This window comes from Phalangium opilio, unplaced genomic scaffold (assembly GCF_054372755.1).
Source record: "Phalangium opilio isolate 3A_F unplaced genomic scaffold, DU_Popi_V2 ptg000070l_1, whole genome shotgun sequence".
Classification (NCBI taxonomy): domain Eukaryota; kingdom Metazoa; phylum Arthropoda; class Arachnida; order Opiliones; family Phalangiidae; genus Phalangium; species Phalangium opilio.
In genome coordinates, this window is record NW_028324182.1 from 7,813,786 (window position 1) to 7,834,787 (window position 21,002).

A 21,002-nucleotide genomic window follows, 5' to 3' on the forward strand; every position below is an offset into this window, starting at 1 on the left:
TTCTAAATCTTTTTGCTTTATAGAGCTTCTTTCTATGCGTTTTCCACTAGCCAAGAAAATGAAGAAACTACAACTGTTTTCTTAGAGCCTATTCTTCTTTTTCATCATATTCTTTCTCAAAATTTCGTACGCTTGCTCGCATGTAAGCCAATATAGGGAAAAGCCTGACAAAGAGAAAGAGAGAGATGGAGGGAGGGAACTTCTAGACATTGGAATAAATACTCTGTCCGCATCTCTTGCTTGTGTGGGTGGGTTTAATATTTAAGTGAAATTATTTCTATACGGTAGTATTATCGTACTACCCACTTCTGAATTTTTTTCTCTGAAAGGATGATGTAGAAGTTTATATTCAAAACTATACATTCTGTAAATTTATAATGAAAAATCAGATAATTGTCGTACTGGCACTGAAGATGTTAACCTCGAACAAAGATGATAAGTCCCGAGTTACTGAACCCAAGAATTTAGTATAGAAGCCATGCAAAGAAAAAGTGAATATTAAAAATAAAATAAACTTAGAAAGAGGGACAAAAAAAAATTGACCCGCGTATAAAAAAAACCTGCTTAAAAATAGTGTCCTAGATGCGTATTGATCGCCTTTCTTATGGCAGATATATACTCTTTGAGAGGCTTAGTTTTTCTCTAAAATGTCCATTGGAAAGACAGTTCATCCGTGGTTATACCAAGCCCCTGAATGATCATAAGTCCCTTCTCTATACAATGCCTCAATCCACCCACTCTTATTGGATTTTGGTCTTGCATGGAATTCGACGGACTGTTTAGAGAGAAAAAAGATAAAATGGCGAGAGGGGGAGATACTCTAAATAAAAGAAGGTATAGAAAGTAAAGGTTGATGACGTAATAATGTAGTCAACTTTAGCTGGCGAATTGTCTCCATACTCTAAAGGCATTGAAGACTTGAGTAAATGGGTTGACTCGACTGCCAGTTGAGGTAGATTGACAGCGATGTCATCGAACGAGGGAATGGAGGGCCAAGCGTGATTTTACTTCTTTTCCAATGCTCACCCTTTCATAGTTTCCTAAAGCAATTTTTCTTATAGAAGATGTTATTTTGTTTCAAAATGTTCTTGTTTGCATTTTTAAACCTTTACGTTAGTCTAAGTTTGCGTCTGCTATGATTACAAGACGATCACCGTGCCATCGGTACTCGTCAAGTAAACGAATGCGTGTCACAGTCTTTAGAGAAGCGAATTCAGAGACGGGAGTTGTCGGGGTGAAGAAGGATGGCTTTTGAAAGAATCTAGTCGCGCTGTTCCTAGTTAAACGGACTGAAGGGAACGTCATTCAGACGGGCGATGAGAAAAATTCGCGAATCTTCGGAGGAAGCGTAGATATTTATCCCCCAGTCGCAGTCGTTTGCAGGAATGTTCCACTATTTTTGGCGTGGCGGCTTGCATCCAGTCGGTCATTCATCAAGGGCCCCCTTTGAAGTATGGCCATACTTCTACACACTTTAACACATAACCCTTCCAAACACTCCCTTGTCTCTATATTTCCTTTCATCGTTAATGCTACAACTAAAGACCATCATTTAAAATTAGAAATGGAAGAGCTAAAATATCAATCTATATTGACTTAATGATTGATAATCAACGACTTGTGCAAACACATTTTCCTGTTCTCAGTTAAGCATAGCGGTTCCGACGCTCCGAACTGGTGGGAGCAGGGATGACAGGGTACGTTATGCTTTGAACTTTCGCAAATTTATGAGGAAAATTTAAAAAATACGCTTAAGGCTACAAATCATAGAATCACCTGCGACAGACTATCCCGCTATATTACTTTAAATTATGAGCTACTTGCAAAGCTGAAACTACAAGAGAGCATCGAGGTAAAGATGTATAAGGCTATAATCCCCTCTATTCTTCAAATTTTGGATCTATATACCACGTGACTAGTCACTCCTATTAACGACTAAAAACCAGCTGCCAGCTGCTCTAGAGAATCTATTGGAGTTATGGCCTTCGCTTTATTATATTTCTGTACTCGTGTAATTTATTTGGCCAGTTAGTTTTCGTCAGTGAGAAGCCGACTTTTAGGCTGAAACTTCCCCATGCTTTTTCAATATGAATGAATGAATGATTTATTGACCCTTAAAAATTACAATCCCTTTTGTAACAGGGAGGAACCCTCTTATTTGGGTTCACAGGTCCGGAAAAAATTTAAATAAACTACAACAAAATAGGCGCCTGTAGAAATGTTTAACCCGCAGTACACCCTTGTTCAGGGGAAAGACACCGACCAGGGGTAGAAGATTTTTATGTTACCCAATAATATTCGTTACGTTATTAAAATAGAAACAAATTGAAGCTTTAAAAATAGACTGGCCGAATCTTTGGTAATGTTGTAAGTATTTTCGGTTTCCTGCTATTTTGTAACCCAACATACGTTTTACAAACGACCAAGTTTCAAATTATCCTCGTTTAGAGAAGAAGTAATACGTCCATATAAGAACGTTAAGTGAAATGCTTCAGTGTAATAACTCCGTGAAGAAATAAATATTTCCGTCCGTATATTTTGGTGTGACCTTTTCGCGGACGACGGTTTGGCGTTCGTTTCCCGCGGGTCTCCACTATGCCCACTAAAATGGGCTTTTTTTTTCTTATTTACCGCCGCGAATATAGCAACAATTTGGGGTCCCGGCGAACGCGTTAAGGCTTTTCTTAAGCACCGCATTAAGTAACGGATGTTGGCCATCATCCTCGCTTCCAGCTAGGCCCCCTTTTTTTTGAAAAATGGAGGAAACGCGTCTAGAGATACGTACCCTAATATGATACCTAAGAATTAATAAAACCGGAGTAGTTATTTTCTTCCAAAACTGTAATTGTTAAATAATAAACGGAAAGCGGTCAAAAATGACATTTTACCTTAAAGTAGAAGACTTTGCTTATTGATTTGATTTCAAGAAATATGTTATTAAAATTCTTAAGCAAGATCTAACACTCCCTTTTATCTACTCTTGATAAAAGTATATATGGCCTATATTATTAAAACTCGACTTCTGATAAACCGTCGGTTTTCTTATGGTATTTCTGTTGGATTGAAAGAAAAAAAAATGCAATTTTAAAGCGACCAGTTTAATGCTATATGGTCGAGCTTGGGGCCCAAACTATTGGTGGTAGGTTATGATATAAGCTTAGCCCTCGTACGTGGTCGGATTCAATTTGTCCTTTAGCGCCCGTTGAAATATTGAAGGGAAATGGAGTTCCAAACAGGAAAGAAATTCCGCGGAGGTTCCAGGATAAGGCGCTGGAAAACTGGGAATCGCTTCCAAGGCGACAGAAAACAAGGTTGACAAGACGAGATACATCCCCTCAAAGTTTATCTAGTTTCGCTCGCATCTTAGCCATATTTCTCCTAGGATTAAAATGCAGTTTCTTTGTGAATCAGTCGCGTTCCATCAAAGCAAACAGCCCTTAAAACCTTAAGTTACCACGGTTTAAAAATATGTATTTCCGTATACGTAGTCTCTAACTCGCGCGATATGAGCGGCGAAAATTGAAGCAACGCCTCTTGTAAGAAAAGAAGGCCAAAATGTCTATTTGGAACACGATAATAAAATGGAGTTATTGTGGCGAAATTCTTGACTTTCTATTTAATACAGGGGGTATTGTGCATTAGGATATGTATACAAGGAAGACCATCAAACTTCTGGGAAGCAGAATAAAGAAAAAAAGCCTTATAAGACTTGGAGCGAGTTCAAGCCATGAACTCCATCTAGCTTCCGCAAAAAGCTACGGAAGGTTTCTGAGTAATTCCGGCCGAATTCCTTTCCTTTCCTCTAAAAATGCGTGACAGTTTCTCTCTCTCTATGGAAAAATTGGAAGTCGTATCATATCGTTGGCTAGCTCATAACCTAGAGGCTAGAAAACGTTATTAAGGAAAACTCAATATGCCTAAGTGTGATATCGGTGGCAATTTTGAGTCGCGTTTTTGTCCTTTCGAGTTCTTTAAAGTAAAAATATTGCATAGTGACATTTCACGCCTTCCATTTAAATTTTACGTATCACTACACTAACTAAAGTACGTCCCAATGTTATATTTTTTGTCTAAATCAATATTTCAGCAAAAATTCGCTGAAAGTAAAAATATAGAAAGAAAAAAAAACAATTTTCGTTTCCGACGAAATTAACTTTCTCTCTTTCCCTATTTCGTTTTTATATCGACTTTTTCTTCGACGTACTCTTTATTGTTTTTCTCCCACTCCACGAAACGCGAGCTTTCTTTTCGTTCGTTCCACACTAGCTGAGTTTATGAACTGTACTCTCTCAAAGTTTTACCTGTTGGTATGTTCGTTTTTTTTCTCATGATTTGTTTTTTCTTCCGTCCGACTTTCGCTGTTTCTCGATTAGTTATTGAGGAAATAGAGTTCGATATAAGACCACCGTACCAAACTTTTGAAAAGAAGGTCAATTATTAAATGGTCGAGTATGGCAAAGAGACATGTTTATTAATTTATACTGAAATTTGAAGTATTTTTAATATTTGAAATTGGAACCATGTACGCTCTTTCGAAAACAATATCATTGTCTTTAAATTCTGTAGGAAACCTTTCTTATGCACATACACTGTTTTGAACGAAAATACTGCTTCAGTAGTTAATAGATCCAGATATGGTGATTTCCAAGATGGCCGACCCGGTAAAACCAAGTCCACTATTTATTTAACTATCTTTTAGGCCTTATTCATCTTGTTTTCGAATTTTTTATTCCGTTTTTCGTTTTCACGTTTTTTATAGAGCCAATTTCCAATTTTGAACGTTGCCTGGCATTCGCACGAACCTTCTCTTTACACGATAGTCCATTAATCGTTAGGAGAATAATAGTTTCCCTCGGTTTCTTCCAGCAGTTCCCAGCTCATTAATCTATATTTAGTCAGCCCAATAGAGTCGTTTACGATAGCTGCAGTTTTACTTAAGTGCTACCCGAAATTGCTATTAAGATTCAACGGGGAAAATAAAAAAGATTCTAGTCCATAAATGAATAATCATTAGATTCCAGACAGATTTCTTTCAAACTCCAAAATAAACTATCGATGAAAAAGTTGTATCACTCTGTGTAATAAAAAAGGGGCAGGTTGAATAAAAAAGAAGGTAGATACGGTAGTTGTAAAAAAAAGAAGCTGGAATCACCTAGCGAACAAGGAAAAGCCATTCCCTCAAGCTTGAAATGAGTCTTTATAGGGACACCTATTTCTATGTATTCATTCCTTCGTTTTAGAACCTATACTATAGGAAACTCCATGGGGTGAAGGTATTGCCGCCGAAGGAAAGGGTGACCAAAATAGGTTAAAACAAGATGGATAAAGGACATAATTAGCGTATCATCATTATAACAAACGTGTCTGGTTCCTTATAGATGAAGCTATTTGTGGTGTGCATTATCCATTACTAAATCGTGATAAAATGTAGTAAAGAAAGTTGATTAAAAGCTGTCAAACAACGTCTTCAAGGTGAAGCTAAATAATAGTTTTGATTTTGTTGGATGGATAAGCTAAAATTAAAGGAAGAAAGTTGAAAATGAATTACTGGCGACTTTTACAAGGGCCGTATCCATCCAGATTCTCCCCCCCCCCCACTGGTGAGAAACTCCTCTTGTTTGACTTTCTTCTTAGCCCCGGAATAGTTGAAATGCCCTTCCTTCGTCCGTCTTTCTATCTTCCTGAGCAGCAAATTCGCTCTTAAAAGGGAGATAAAACTGCTAAGAAGCGAAAAAGGAAACCGTCCTCGTAAAAGTTTAGGGGAATACGGGGCGCTCTCTAATGTAGGCGCAAGGAGCTTTACTATGTTTTACCCCATTTTAATACCACCCACCTCTTTTGTTTGTATCGAGGCACGCATGCCGAAATCCATTAGAAGCCCGAGCATCGTCTCTTTTTGTGGATAACTTATCTTGGCAATTCGCGTATCTCCTTTGAATGAAGGATTACGTTTAGCTTGCTATATATTCCGAGGCCTGGATATCGCGAACATGGTTAGTCCGACCGAGGGGCAAATCACTTAATCTTATCAAACAGGTTGATAAATCTCTCGTGGAATTTTAATCCTATAAGTGATTTTCCCCTCTGGCTAACCATGCAAATTCCACCGATCCGATCCTATAAGTCGAGCAATTTTCTGAAATTTCTAAGCTGGACGTTATAAGCCTACATCGATTATATAAAAACGTCTTGGTTTGGACCAAGGCCGAAAAAACAAACGATATGTGTGGGGTTTATCAATTGACTGAAGTTTCAGATATTGAAATTTTTTTCTAGTTATTTTTATCCACTCAATCATTAATCAATATTTAATTCAATCAACTGATTTTACTGTTAATCGTTCTAGTCCCTCTAAATTAATTGAAAAAATTACATATCTACGCTTTTTCAAGAACAATTACATTTTCCGAAAACATTTTATCATGAAATTAATTGTTATTGAAAACGCGTAGATATGTATTTTTTCAATTAATTTAGAGGGACTAGATCTATTAACAGTAAAATCAGTTGATTGAATTAAATATTGATTAATGATTGAGTGGATAAAAATAACTAGAAAAAAATTTCAATATCTGAAACTTCAGTCAATTGATAAACCCCACACATATCGTTTGTTTTTTCGACCTTGGTCCAAACCAAGACGTTTTTATATAATATCTCTCACTTCAGTCTTAATGTAATTAAATTTTGAATAATTATGTTTGCTTTACCGTCATATATTTGCACTCTATATAATGGTGCATTCAAACACCATATATGCTGTTTTTTCCAGTGCCAAAAAAGACATCATTTAGGGTGTACTTTAACCCCATTTCTATGATCAATTCACGCCATTTACTAATATTATTTGGAAGTATTAAGGGAATATTAGGCATTTAAGCACCATTTACAGTGGCTTTTAACATCTTTTTTTGACAATCTGTTGAACTTCTAATATAACTTAGTTTAATGGTTTTAAAAGTAGGGAAAAAGTACGCTACCTATGTCACATTATTAAACCAAGTGAAGTGAAATAATTGTTAAATATTTATTATAAAACGCTACACCACAGACACGTGGTAAGTCTAAGTTTTCCAAGATATCTAACTAATTATTATGTCCAATCACGATGGTTAAAACATGTATTTACCTGGGCTCGAACCTGGGACTTTCCGTGTGTGAGGCGGACGTGATAACCACTACACCATAGATACGTGGTAATACTGAGTTTTCCAAGAGATCTAGCTAATTCAAGCGCCCAATCACGATTGTCAAAACATGTAACTACCAGGGCTTGAACCTGGGACCTTCCGCGTGTGAAGCGGACGTGATAACAACTGCACCATAGATAAGTGGTAGCAATGAGTTTTCCAAGACATCTAGCTAATTCTTATGTCCAATCACGATGGTCAATACATGTATCTACCAGGCCTCGAACCTGGGACCTTCCGCGTGTGAAGCGGACGTGATAACCACCACACTACAGATACGTAGTAACACTGAGTTTTCCAAGAGATCTAGCTAATTATTATGTCCAATCACGATGGTCAAAGCCGTACTTCTGTAATTAACTAAAATTAACATACTTAGACTTAATTTTTTTGATCAAACTGGCTGATAGCACACCCTGAATACTTAATTGTTAATTTAAGATAATTCCGAAACGTAACTTCGCTGTAGTTTTTAAGTTAGCGGTGGGGAAAGATCACGAAAAACCCATGTTAATCTCCATAGGAAATTAGCAAAAGCGGGTGAATATTACTTTAACGTTACAAAACGGTATCAAGTCATATCTACAAGGGCCTACCGGCCCTGTAGAATTCTTTATACAACGCAGACTTCCCTTTTTTGCGTGCGCAATAGCTTTACTTTGTTCTGTTCTCTTAGTGGATCATCTACACTTTTTATACCATCTGTAATAAAAAAGTTTAATGGCCAGAAAGGGTTCTAAAAAATCTTATAGGTAGTTCGAGTTGTATTATATGTATAAGGGTTTTTTTCTTCTTTTCTTTGATGCCATCGTCATTAAGCTTTTAGATAGGGAACGTAAAGAATGGGTCGCTTTGCTCCCTGACGTTTATTGTTTCAACCCCGCGCCGTCGATAGCGTCTCCTCTAAATAAATGCTCTTTTTTATCCAGGTGTGTTTTTCCAAAGATGCTATTTTTTTCTCATCCTCTCTCTTTGTTGTATTTCTTACGTAGAAACTGAAAGCGTGGACAAGATTAATAGATCAAGAAAAAAAGGTTTCGCAGTTCTTCTTGACCCTCCACAAATAATAAGAATCCATTATGAAGTATTTTACTGGGATGAAAAGTAATTTTCATAGAAATCATTTTTATTGAAATATTGTCAGTGTTCATTGAGGTCCAGTGAAATAATTTGTGGTCAGATTCCTCCATCCAACCGCTTCATTTATTTTCTACAAACTTTGTAGTGGCAATCTCCCCTGTCTTCCGATCCTTCTTTATCACCATATCACGTCCATTTTCTTGCAATGGCCAACGTGTTTCTTTTTATTAGAGTCGTCGTCGATGTCCATTTATCGTTATCACCCTTTTACATATAGGTACCGAACCCGCTCGATGCCATCCCTAAGAGAAGTAATAATCATTTCAACCGAGAAAGAGACTGAGAGTTGGTTGGAAACTGGAGGAAGAATGGAGGTCTTGAAACGATGGAATAGTGCATCTCAAAGAACAGGGGTATCCGCAATTTTCGACTTCATAAATGAAGACAAAAGAAAAGAGGCAGTGTCGATACTATTACGCCAGTAGGTACTTGTCCTCGCTTTAACATAACGAACGGGAGTGTCTCGTGTCCCCCTTTTTTCACGATGGTTAGCGTTCTTCCATCCAGATTATGTCTTTCTCTTAGCTCTCATTGCAAACTACCCTTAAGAACTAACACCAATTTGCCTTAACGCCACGCGGCACCGCGCCAGGCGACAATATTCATCCTTACCATGGCCGTTCATTCAGGGACTTATGATCCTTGGAGTAAAAACTTAACGGAACCTTAAGGTTCACAACGCTACCATTCGAAGATACCCTCAAAATACGACGAAAGCCCATGTTTTAGGCGAAACCTCCGTATACTTACGTCGTCCATAAGCCTAACCTTAAGCCTACTTCATCACATCTTTTCAGCTCCCATTAGGGGAATAGACCTTCTTTCCCGGGAGATGGTCAAGCAAGTCCCCGTTCCCGGCACTCATATCATTAAATCTCCTGCCTGTTCCGTAGCCAGGGAAGACAATTTGAACCCCCAGCTTCTAAGACTAACCTTTTAGCTTTGTTCACCACGTTACCCTCTTCGGGTAGCTACGCGGGGTGCAATTAAGCTATCGTGTTTATAGTTCTTTTAACACCTTCCCCCGCTTCTTATAGGGGGCTTCTATTAGCGTCCAATCGGGTTCCTATTGATGTCCTATTATATTCCCGTGAGATATCCCCGCGTCTCCCCGCTCGTGTTTTCGAGGGATTAAGTCCTTTGTTATCCTCTCTAACGACGTCTTCTTCTAGTTTTATTTCACTCCCCCTTCTTCTTTATTTGTCTTCTTTTCTTCCATTTACTTCAGTCAGTCTGGGATGGTGGAAAGATCTTTTGACCCGGATAAATCGAGAAACCCATACGTAGCTTTTTTACCCGCTCAAGAAATCTTCTCTTAAACTAAGAGCATCTTTTTTTATTTGCCGGATAACGAAATTTTGGATTCGTTTCTTTCTTCCATTTTTAAATCCTGGGGAAATTGGAGAGCGTTTCGGGTTTCTTACTGCGTTTACTTTAGTGGCGTTTAATATTTAATTTCCTCGGTTTTGATTTCTACTTATTCCCGAAGATTCCATCTAACATTTAATTCCTCCACGGGGAAACTTTCTTAGATCAATGCGAGAAAATAAGGTTATATTTAAGTCACCTAAATTTTTTAATGTTTTTTAGTTCTCGAGTGACTTTTAAAATTTCGATTGCCGACCTTGTTTCTTGGAAGATATTTTTTTGATAGGAAAGGAAGGAAGTCGTATACATGTATAAAATTATTCCATTGAATATATATGTTCATGTAGGGAGTGCATTTCATTCCCTCTTCTCCAATTTCCTGTATCAAATAGTATAGAACCAGGGATGGTTTCCAAGGGCAACGACTTCCCGTAGGTGGATTTAAAAGTTTTCTAGACTCGTGGGAGTTCGCGTGATACCAGACTAGCTAGCTTTCACTTGACAAAAGCCTATTCATCCGAAGTAAGCTTTTTGGTGAAAAAATAGTAATGGTTTCAATGCCGTATCACCAGAATTTTTCGGTTTACTATATTTCTGGTAACGCGTGTCCATTAGCTTCTCCATCTCTTTATTCATTCGTACATCATATCCCTACCGCTTTTGAGGAAAAAAAGATATATAGGTGTATATATAGGGAGAAGGCATCTAGTAAAGATGGGAATGTGAACCCAGAGAGAGCCTTGAACCAGAAAATATCGCCCTTGATAATCCCCGTGAGTCTTTTTCAGTAAGTAGCAGCGTTCGGGAGAGAGAAGGGGAAGGTTAAGGAAGATTTCACGAAAACTACCATCTTCGTGATTTATTTATCAAAGCAAGTTTTATTATTTATACCGCGTACTTCCGGCACTAAGTGAATTTTTTTTCCTGTTGGGGTACTTTTCTTTTTCATCAATGCTTGTATTGTCAGAAGCTCATAGGGTGAAGCGTTAAAATTAAATTTATAACTCAATAGGAGTAGGTTTAATTCCTTTGCCAGCTGGTACAGTGAAATATTTGCATATGTTAGCCCACCCGCGAATGTTTTCGGGATAAATTTCGATCTGAAAAGATACGGTTTCTCAGAGAGAGAGAGAGAGAGAAAGTAACGTTGCATGGGTTATGTAAAACATAAAATTCACCCTTATTTGAAATTTCAATTCTATAAAGGGGTTGAGGGAGCGGTCCTAGAAGGTAGATGGGGACATTAAAAGAAATCCCTTCACTCAGTCACCGACGGCTGTAGCTGCTGTCCCTGTCCGTTTCAAAATGTACCTTTATTCCACGCACCCTTATAGAAAACGGTCACGGTGACTTGGACAAACTCTCTCTCTCTTTTTTTTCTTCGGGAGTTAACTTTCACCCTGGGTCATGCGAGACCTTGGAACCTTGGAGTGAAAACCTAAGAAGATACTTTTCAAACAACTTAAAGTAAGTGGTTCGAGGGCAAACTGAACCGGATTTTATGCTTGATAATCTCCTACGGTTAATTGCTCCAAGAGAGGATAGGAGCAGACGGTCACGCGATTCTCGAAACGGAACGGGAAGAGATTCTTTTCGGACGTTCTCTTTTTTTGACGGGCGAGTTAGCGAACGCGTCAAGTATGGGCCGCCCGCAAACCGATACCATGATGCTTTGGCAGAAAAAGAGAGACGGAGGAGCGGAGAGAAACGTCTTCGATTTAGAAAGACGACGTTGAATAATTTCCCTATCCTCCTTTAAGCTTCTTTCTTTATTCGAAAGAGGTGCGCCAAGGAATACTTGCGGGGAATACGTCTGAGTAGTAGCTAACTCGTCGACGAAGAAATCGAACGAGATCCGTGTCAGACCGAGAGAGAAAAGAAAAAAATCTTTATTCCGCGCGATGCCAAAGGATTTGCGAGACCCTCTTATACATAAAGAACGAAAACGAGACTGTAGTATGCATGAGGAGCGAAAGGAAAACAAGCTGATTTAGTGATGGATAAATAACGTCATCTGATATTTATCAAGCGTTCTATAAACAAAGTACTTTCTTAAATTTAATGCTTAAAACTTAAATATATCTAACGCTATAAAGGCGCCTTCACAAGCGTGCGAGAAAACGCAAACGCCAAGGCTGAAAACTGATTTTTGACATTAATACTCATTCAAGCGTTCAAAACCTATATAGGTTATAGCAACAGCCAATAGGAGCGGTGGATTAGCGATATATAGGCTTAGGAGCATATTCTGTTTAAGATATATGTTTCGTAAACACGCATCCATAATTTAAGGCATTCACTTTTAAGTTGTTAAACCGTAAAGTGTGGTTGTACTTCGAACAGTTTCAATATAGTATTCACCATCCATATCTTTTTCGCAAACTAAAACGGGCAAGAATCCTTTTTCTCACTACGAGATGGAGCCGAAAAAATCCCTAAAATGCATTGCATTACTCGGGTGCAAAAACACTGGGCCCATCCTACAACTACAACCCAAAGATGTTAAGAGAGGCAATATATTCCCTTCGCCGAAGGGAAAAACCATAGAAAAACGTGGAGGTTTATAAAAAGCACTTCAAGTACCAGTCGAAGTCCCAAAATTCAACTGAGTCGCGGAATATTTTTCAGAGCTGAATTTTTAAAGCATTCTTCGGTCCATCCATGTAATGGGTTATGCCAATAGTGATTCCTTTTCTTTATTTTTTTTTCCTTCACCAGTAAAAAGAGAAATTTTAAAATGAAATATCTATGGTTGCTATCTATTAAACCAATATATCGATCCTTTATATAAAAAATACAACCTCGAGAATGAAAAAGGGTTCCATGAAATAATGTTAGAAAAAAAGAAGCCGCTGAAAAATCTAAAAGCCATTGCGAAAAAAATATTTAAAGGGAAAGTGAATCAAAGGAAAGATTGATTCGAAAGGTTTCTGTTTTTCCTAACCTATAAATATCTCTTTAGCTATAGCAGTGACTGAAAGTAATTTTAATGAAATATTTTAATTTTTATTAGAGGATAATATTACACAAAAACGTAAATTAGAGTACGCAAACTTTTAAATTGAACCCTTATCATTAAGAATTTTTACCTTGTCCGTTTAGTAAATTCAATTTTACACCTCAATTAAGATCAAAAATAAGCTTTACATGTGTATTTAAGCAAAACTTATTACATAATCTCTTTCTCCATCCCTCGGATTCCCGCCCCATCGGAATCGTTTCTAGAAAAATACATATTTGTTTCTTGTAGAGCAGACTTTACGTAACCCCTCACTTGTAAGCCTTAACCCCCTCGTGTTTGCCTATAAATAAATTATCAGAAACGTTAAGCAAAAATGCCATGAGGGTTGGATTTCCTTCTTCTGGGGGTCTTTTTGAACTTTTTCTCGTGTTCTATCAAGCGAGAAACATCCGCGGAGGAATGCCAAAAGAAAAGATTTTCCAAGTCGAATATTGACTTTCCATATAATTTTTCTTTCTTTCTTTATTTCGTCTCCCAGAATCCCTTTCGCGATGTAATTCGTTTGAGAGGGAATGAAATAACGGATAGAAGACAAGGGTGGGGGGGATTACTGTTCTTGGAACAAAAAATAAAAATGTTCCTATGAATTACTTCTCTTTCATACATGAATTTGCGTGGTATAAGCCTGGGAAAACTATTTTTATGTTAAAGAAATAGGATTAAATGGAATATTATTACGTGTCGAATTGAACTAATTCATGTAAGAATAAAAAAGGGAGTAGTAGAAATCTTTCAGAAACACGTATTCCTTTTACGATATTCGAAATCATTCGATCGCGAAACACGACATCTCTTTGGCATCGACGATTTTTTTATTTCTTGTCGGCTCGCGATTTCTTATAAGTTTTTTTCAAAACCGTTGCAAACGAAGACCTATTTAGTCTCGTTCACATTAAAATCCATTTAGGCCAAATTGTAAACTTTTCGGTTAAACGACGTAATTTGGGTCATATCGATATTTTTTAAAATTAATTTTCGAACCTAATTTCAAAGAGGGAGGGAGGAAAAAATACGGTAATTCTACATTGGGATTTAAAAATTAAATCTATACCCTCTCCATTTAGGCGAATTTTTCTCAAATTAATTTTTTATCGGGCCTACGAACGCGGGTGCGAGGAGGGGGGCGATAGTCAAACTGAATTGAACCCCCCCCCCCTGATCTAAATTTGCTTGCCCTCTTTCTTCCCACAAGTTTAACAGCCATGAGAAAACGTTACGCTGTTAAGACGTCGATGAAATTGAAAATGTGCTAGAATAATTTTAATAAAAAGTTTGATTATTTCGCGATAAAAGTAGCTAATTAATTATTGGTATCTACTGAAGCGGATTTATGATTAATGGTTTCTACGATTACTTGAATTTTGGTGAGTTTTGGCCGAATTTATATTGCGAAATTTTGTAGTGTGAGTTAAGCCTTGGCAGCCTCGTGGCGGCGTTAATTAGGATTTAGGAATACATGCCGCTTTTAGTGGACCACTCCATTATATTTAAAAAGGGGTGTTGAATTTTATGATTTCTATTTTTCGTTTCAAATGGAATTTAGCTTGACGATAGATTAATTATCTTTAAAATATTGTAGTGTTTAATTTAGTTTAATACTAATTTAATTTAGTAAGAGTTAAGCCTTGGCAGCCTCGTGGCGGCGTTAATTAGGAATACACGCGGTTTTTAGTGGACTACTCCATTATATTTAATAAGGGGTGTTGAATTTTATGATTTCTATTTTTCGTTTGAAATGGAATTTAGCTTGATGACAGATTAATTATCTTTAAAATATTTTAGTGTTTAATTTAATTTAATACTGATTTAATTTAGTAAGAGTTAAGCCTTGGCAGCTTCGTGGCGGCGTTAATTAGGAATACATGCCACTTTTTAGTGGACTACTCCATTATATTTAATAAGGGGTGTTGAATTTTATGATTTCTATTTTTCTTTTTTAATGGAATTTAGCTTGACGATAGATTAATTATCTTTTTAATAATTTAGTATTTAATTTAATTTAATACTAATTTAATTTAGTAAGATTAGTTTTTTCAAGATAATTTAACATACCTAATTTTCATAAAAAAAGTTATTTTTGAGAAGGTTGTAGCAAAGGATTTCGGCCTACACTTTTAAGTCTTAACACAGTCATTTATCTTACCTATTCAAGTAACTTGTCAAACTCTCATATCACTAGAAATATCTGAACTCTCTATTTTTGGACCCCTTTCCCACCATGATCTTATCGGCCATCGCGGCGCCACATTTCCTATTCTATTGTAACAGTTTTACCTAGGAGGTCCTGCCTAGTTTTACCTATATTTTTGGGGGATTGGTATAAACTTTGTAAGAGGAGGGGACTCTCTCCTTAGACTCAGAGATGAACGGTCACTAATAAAATTGCTTGTTCAAAAAAGTCTACTCTTTCTTGAGTTTTTCACTCGTTTTATGGAATCGTTAGAGTAGCGAGGTTGCGCGAGCCCCTCAAGTCGTGGAATGATAAAACCCCGCTACATCTATTTGGTGGAGGCGCCGGGCAAGACTAAGGTAGTTAGGAAAGTCTTGCAAGTTCCCAGTTAGTAAATTATACGAGTGTTGAACGGAAGAAGATGTGTTCCAACGGAAGGAGTACTAATTAAGCTGGAAACCAATCGCAATCAAACTCATCGCCGGCCCACGGAGGAAGAAACTGCGGGGTCTTCATTGCCGTAAGAAGTTTGATGTGGAGGAAGGAACTGCGGGGCCTTCATAGCCGCATCAAGTAACGCACCGGAGGAGTACTTGCGACCTGGTTGGAGATTGCAGGAGGTGGAGGGCTAAACAGGCCATAGCCATCATTGGACATCAGCGAGGGTCACCAAGAAGTCTCATCGAGGACCGACGTGGAGGGAAGAAATCCATTGCCACGCTAAAGCCGAAAACGTAGAGGGTGGAAGCCATAGCTACGTGAAGTTGTGAAGAGACTATTTGAACTTTTGAACTTAATTACGTAAAAATAAAAAAAAAAAAAACAGTTACAAAGAAAAAAAAAAAAATTTTTTTTTAGGCGTGAACGGATTCGCCAAGTAGTAAGTCGAAATTGATTTGGTTTAAATTTAGATTTTGATTTGGTTTTGAGTAAGGTAAACCATGAATCGTAGTGAAATACAAGCACTCATGGCTACACTGACCAGTGAGGTGGGTGAAATGTTTAAGTCATTCGAAGAAAGAAACAATAGAAAGATAGAATTAGCTTTACAAACGTTAAATGAGAGAGGAAATCCAAATCAAGTTAATCAGGAAATTTCGTCGGGGGAGGATGCTGGTAACCCTCGACCAAATTCATCCGCTTCGTCGGATACGGACATTTATGATCATAACTTATTTACTTCCGAGTTAGTAAATAATGATACTAACACCAGTCCCCAGATAGTAGTAAATAGAAACGTAAGGCCACCAGGGCTAAATGTTAATGCAACCCCTTATTGTATCCCCACATCAAACTCCTTGAACATGGGAAATTCGACTCCTCCCAAGTTCAAGAGTGGGCAAGATGCTTATTCATTTTTGGGAGAGGTCGAGAGATACCGGCGTCTTTCACGGTTAACCGACGCGCAATTACTTAGTAATGTGGAATTCATGTTGGAAGGAGATCTTATATATTGGTGGGATCGTGTTTGCCATGAAATTAACACGTGGTCAGAGTTCAGGGATAAGTTTTGTCGTTCGTTTGTGGGTTTCGATTACCGTAGCCAGTTAGAAAGTAAGGTCTCGCAAAGAAGGCAGAAACCAAATGAATCCGTTTTGGATTATATGCTCGAGAAAGAAAGGTTATGCAGACAGTTAGATCCGAATATTAACACTGTCAGTCTCGGAGAAAAGGTAGTAAGTGGGTTGAATCCACACTTGTTACAAATTATGCGCTTACCTGCAAACCCAACATTAACGGAAGTTCAGGAAGAAGCTCAACGAGCACAAGGTTTACTGGCCCAAACAAGAGAATATGATAATTCATATCGGCAAAATAGCCACAACGTCAATCGGTTTAATAGTAGGATTCAAAGAGTAGAGCCTATCAACCGTTACAGCAGCGAACCTAAAAGAGAAGCAAACACCCTGACAAACGGTACAAAGCCACGGTACCCTGTCAATAATAACAGGTCTAGGAGTCAAAACGTAGAACCTAGGATTGGCAATTCGCGTTCGAACCCATTAGAATGTTTTAAGTGCCATAAGACCGGACATAAAGCGTTCCACTGCTCAAAGAAAGAATCAAATACCCAAGGGGGGAAGGTATCGTCGGTCTCTGAACAAGACGGACCGGCAGATAATTCGGTTGCACAGGAGGATATCCCAGACACTATTTCAGTCATTATGGCAGTCAGAAGCCAAGAACCGATACAAACTGAGAAGTTGGATGAAGCGAGTGAAGAGATCGAAATGGTGGATAGCAACTGGGATGAATTAACAAATTTTCCGGGACTGGAAAAGGAAAAGGAAGATAGTTATTTTGCAAAAATGAGAGAAGAATTTCGGAAACGTGGAAGACCCAAAGTTCCCGTAGCCATTGGATCATGGAAGGGAGTAGCGTTGATTGATAGTGGGTCAGATTATACAGTAGTTCCACAGGCCGTTTGGCAAGCCATTCGAGAAGATAATAATTTGAATCCGTGGAGTGGTCCAACGCTAGTTGTCGCGAATGAGGTCCCTATGACAATGCTTGGTGAAGCGGATGTAATCATTAGAATGGTAGAAAAATCTTGGAAGTTTAGGATCGGAGTAACAGCGGTTTTAGAAAGCGAAGTAATTCTGGGATGGGATTTTTGTCTGCACACCGGGTTACACGCTAAACCTCATGTATCAGCTTATTCTTTCGGTTTCGAAGAGACATTACACCCATTGCATAATCCGAGATCAGAGAAAAATGAATCTATTGCGGTTAGTAAGACCGAAGAAATTATGGAAACTAGAGAATCAGCTGAAATGGAAGTACCACCCGTAATAGGAGAGATACTAGAAGATTTCCCAGACGTATTTACGGGAGAGCCTGGTCAAACTTCGGTAGTTAAGCATACGATAACGCTTAGTACCGAGGTACCTATTAAATCAAGACCGTATCCGATGGCACCTTTCAAGAAGAAAATAATTGAAGAACAAATTGAGGAGATGCTCAAAAGAAAGATTATTAGGCCTAGTAATTCTCCTTACGCTTCACCAGTATTAGTAGTCAAAAAGAAGGACTCAACCTATCGCTTTTGTGGAGATTATAGAAAGCTGAATGAAATAACGGTAGCTGATGCATACCCCATTCCAAATATTAGAGAGCAAATTAACGCGTTAACTGGAGCCAAGTATTTTTCCATATTGGACCTTAAGGATGGATTTTGGCAGATCGCGTTAGAGGAGGAAACAAAGCCTTATACAGCGTTCGTGACGCACAAGGGACTCTTCGAATTTAATGTTTTACCTTTTGGGTTGAAGAATTCCCCAGCGACCTTTCAACGCTGTATCGCTTCAATATTCCGCGAAGAATTGGGAAAAAGCGTAGTAGTCTACATAGACGATATTTTAGTTTACTCGAAGACCCTTGAAGAGCACCTAGAACACTTAAGAAACGTATTTACAATTTTGAGAGAGGCAGGTTTTACGTGTAAGGCCTCAAAATGCCATTTTCTGAAGGAAGAGTTAAAATTCCTTGGCCACCTGGTGGGAAAAAACGGGATAAGTGTCGATAGCGACAAAGTAAAAGCCGTAACGGGTTACCCTAGACCGAAAAATGTGAAGGAGGTCCGAGCCTTTATTGGTCTCGCGGGGTGGTATAGGGAGTTCGTCCCGAACTTCTCAGAGGTCGCCTACCCTTTGACTGAGTTAACTAAGAGCAACGTAAGTTGGGAATGGAACGACAAGAGGGAGAAGGCGTTTCTAGAGTTGAAAACCCGTTTGGCCACAGCTCCTATCTTGCATTACCCTGACTACGAACTGCCATTCTTCGTCCAGACTGATGCCAGCTTAATCGGTGCAGGCGCAGTCTTGTATCAAGTAGACAATGAAGGGAGAGAGAAAGTTATTTCTTTCATGAGCTGTAAATTCAAAGATGCGGAAAGAAATTATCACGCTACTGAACGTGAACTATTAGCGATCGTATGGGCGATATCGAAATTCCGACAATATATTGAAGGGATACGTTTTACCCTCGTAACGGATAGCAGCGCTTTATTATGGCTTAGGAAGATGAGAGATTCCTCATCTAGGCTAACACGTTGGGCGATTCAGACCCAAGAATTTTACTTTGACGTAGTACACAGACGAGGAAAAGAAAACGTAGTGGCGGATGCGTTATCCAGAGCGCCAGTTGATGCCGCTGAATCGGATTTTGACAATTCAAACCGAGAATATTTTGAAGAAATAATGAGTCCCAGGATTCCTGAAGGAAAAGTTGGAAAGCTAGCGGCCATCGCAGCTAGAAAAGACTCTAAAATTAAATTTGAAAATTCTGATTTGGCATTCGATAGAGAAGAGTTCATCGAAGAGCAAGATAGCGACTCAGAAATAGCTGCCTATAAAGCATACCTAAAAGATTCGTCTTTGCCAGAAAATAACCGTTTGGCGCGGAAAATTAAGAAGAAAGCGCATCGTTATTCGATGTCTGATAAAATATTGTACAGGCTTATCGAAACAAGACCATGTCGTCATGAAGGGAAGTTGGAAATCCCTATAGCGTATCGTCCAGTTATACCTCGCAGTTTAAGGGCAAAGTTTTTATCAATATCGCATGATCAACCCATATCGGGGCATTTGGGCTTGGAGAAAACCTACTGGAGGGTTAAAAATACTGCGTATTGGGACGGAATGTACCAAGATTGCGAAAAGTATGTTCGTTCGTGTGAAATTTGTCAGAGAGTAAAAGGTTCGAATCAAAAACCATCGGGTTTACTACAAACTATTCCACCATCAGAACCATGGGAACTAATCGCCATGGATTTACAAGGATCCTTTCCTAAGAGTACGAAAGGAAATGAATATCTGTTGGTCGTGGTGGATCATTTCTCAAAATACGTGGAAATGTTCCCATTAAGAAAGGCAACGGCTAAGAACATTGCAAAAAATTTATCTGAGAATATTTTTCCACGGTATGGAGTGCCAAGAGCCATTCTTTGTGACAATGGACCACAGTTTATCTCCGATTGCTTCAGAGGAGTTGTAAACGACTGGGGTTCAAAGGTAGTGTACACCACTACCTACCATCCGCAGACAAATTTTACCGAGAGAGAAAACAAGACCATCAAAACCCTAATATCTTGTTTTATTAACGACGAGCATCGAACGTGGGACAGTAAACTACCATTTTTAGCGATGGCTATAAATTCGGTACCACAGGCGACGACAAAGTATAGTCCACATTTAGTCCTTACTGGGCGCGAGATGAAAATGCCCATAGACAGAGCTATTGGCAAAACAGACTCTGTAAATTCAGATGTAGACGCCTATGTTAGAAAGTTAAAAGATAAGGTTGAAAGTATAATGGCAAATGCGATCGCGTCCAAAGAATCTGAATTTCAGAAACAAAAGAAAAACTATGATAAGTCGCGTAAAGACGTGAGATTTAGTTTAGGTGAACTTGTGTTAGTTAGAACACACCCCATTTCAAAGAAAGACAAATATTTTTCGAAAAAACTGGCAGAAAAATGGGAAGGCCCGTATAAAATTTCTAAAGTTAAATCTAATGTCAACTATGAAATTGAAGGTTTAAATGACAATATTAATTACGGCACTTTCCATGTGCAAAACTTAAAAAAATATAACCAGAGAGAAGCAAGTTTACCTTTGAACAATGATCAGAAATCTAACAAAGAATCAAATAGGCAAGTAACTTCAAGACCACCTAGAAAGGTTAAAAGACCTATTAAATATCCCAAATAGGCTAGCAAAGAAAGATTTGAAAAAAAAAAAAAAAAAAAATTATGTGTTGAAAACCAACAGGAGTGAATATAAGATTCAACTGTTCTTTTTATTATTATTAGGACGATTAATTTTATTGGTCTGATTAATTCCATTTGTGCTAAAATGAATTTTTTTATTTTATTTGTTTGTAAAAAAAAAATTTTTTTTGATTCGAGTTGTAGTAATGTTTTTACTGTTGTCAAACGCGGTAGACCAAGAGACCAAGTTAAAGATTTTTCTTTTGTGTATTTTCACATTGATTTTGGACACTATGCGCGTCCTTTTTAAAGAAGGGGGGAGTTGTAGCAAAGGATTTCGGCCTACACTTTTAAGTCTTAACACAGTCATTTATCTTACCTATTCAAGTAACTTGTCAAACT

The 21,002-nt window shown here is 38.1% G+C and overlaps 1 long non-coding RNA gene and 1 other non-coding gene across 2 annotated transcripts in view; one reads left to right on the plus strand and one right to left on the minus strand.

Moving 5' to 3' along the window:
• LOC149661388 (uncharacterized) overlaps positions 1 to 21,002 on the plus strand; it is a 286,806-nt gene that overhangs the window by 54,147 nt on the left and 211,657 nt on the right. The gene's annotated exons all lie outside the window — the stretch shown is intronic.
• On the minus strand, positions 7,397 to 7,469 carry TRNAV-CAC (transfer RNA valine (anticodon CAC)). The gene has a single exon. It is a non-coding gene; the product is annotated as a tRNA-Val (tRNA).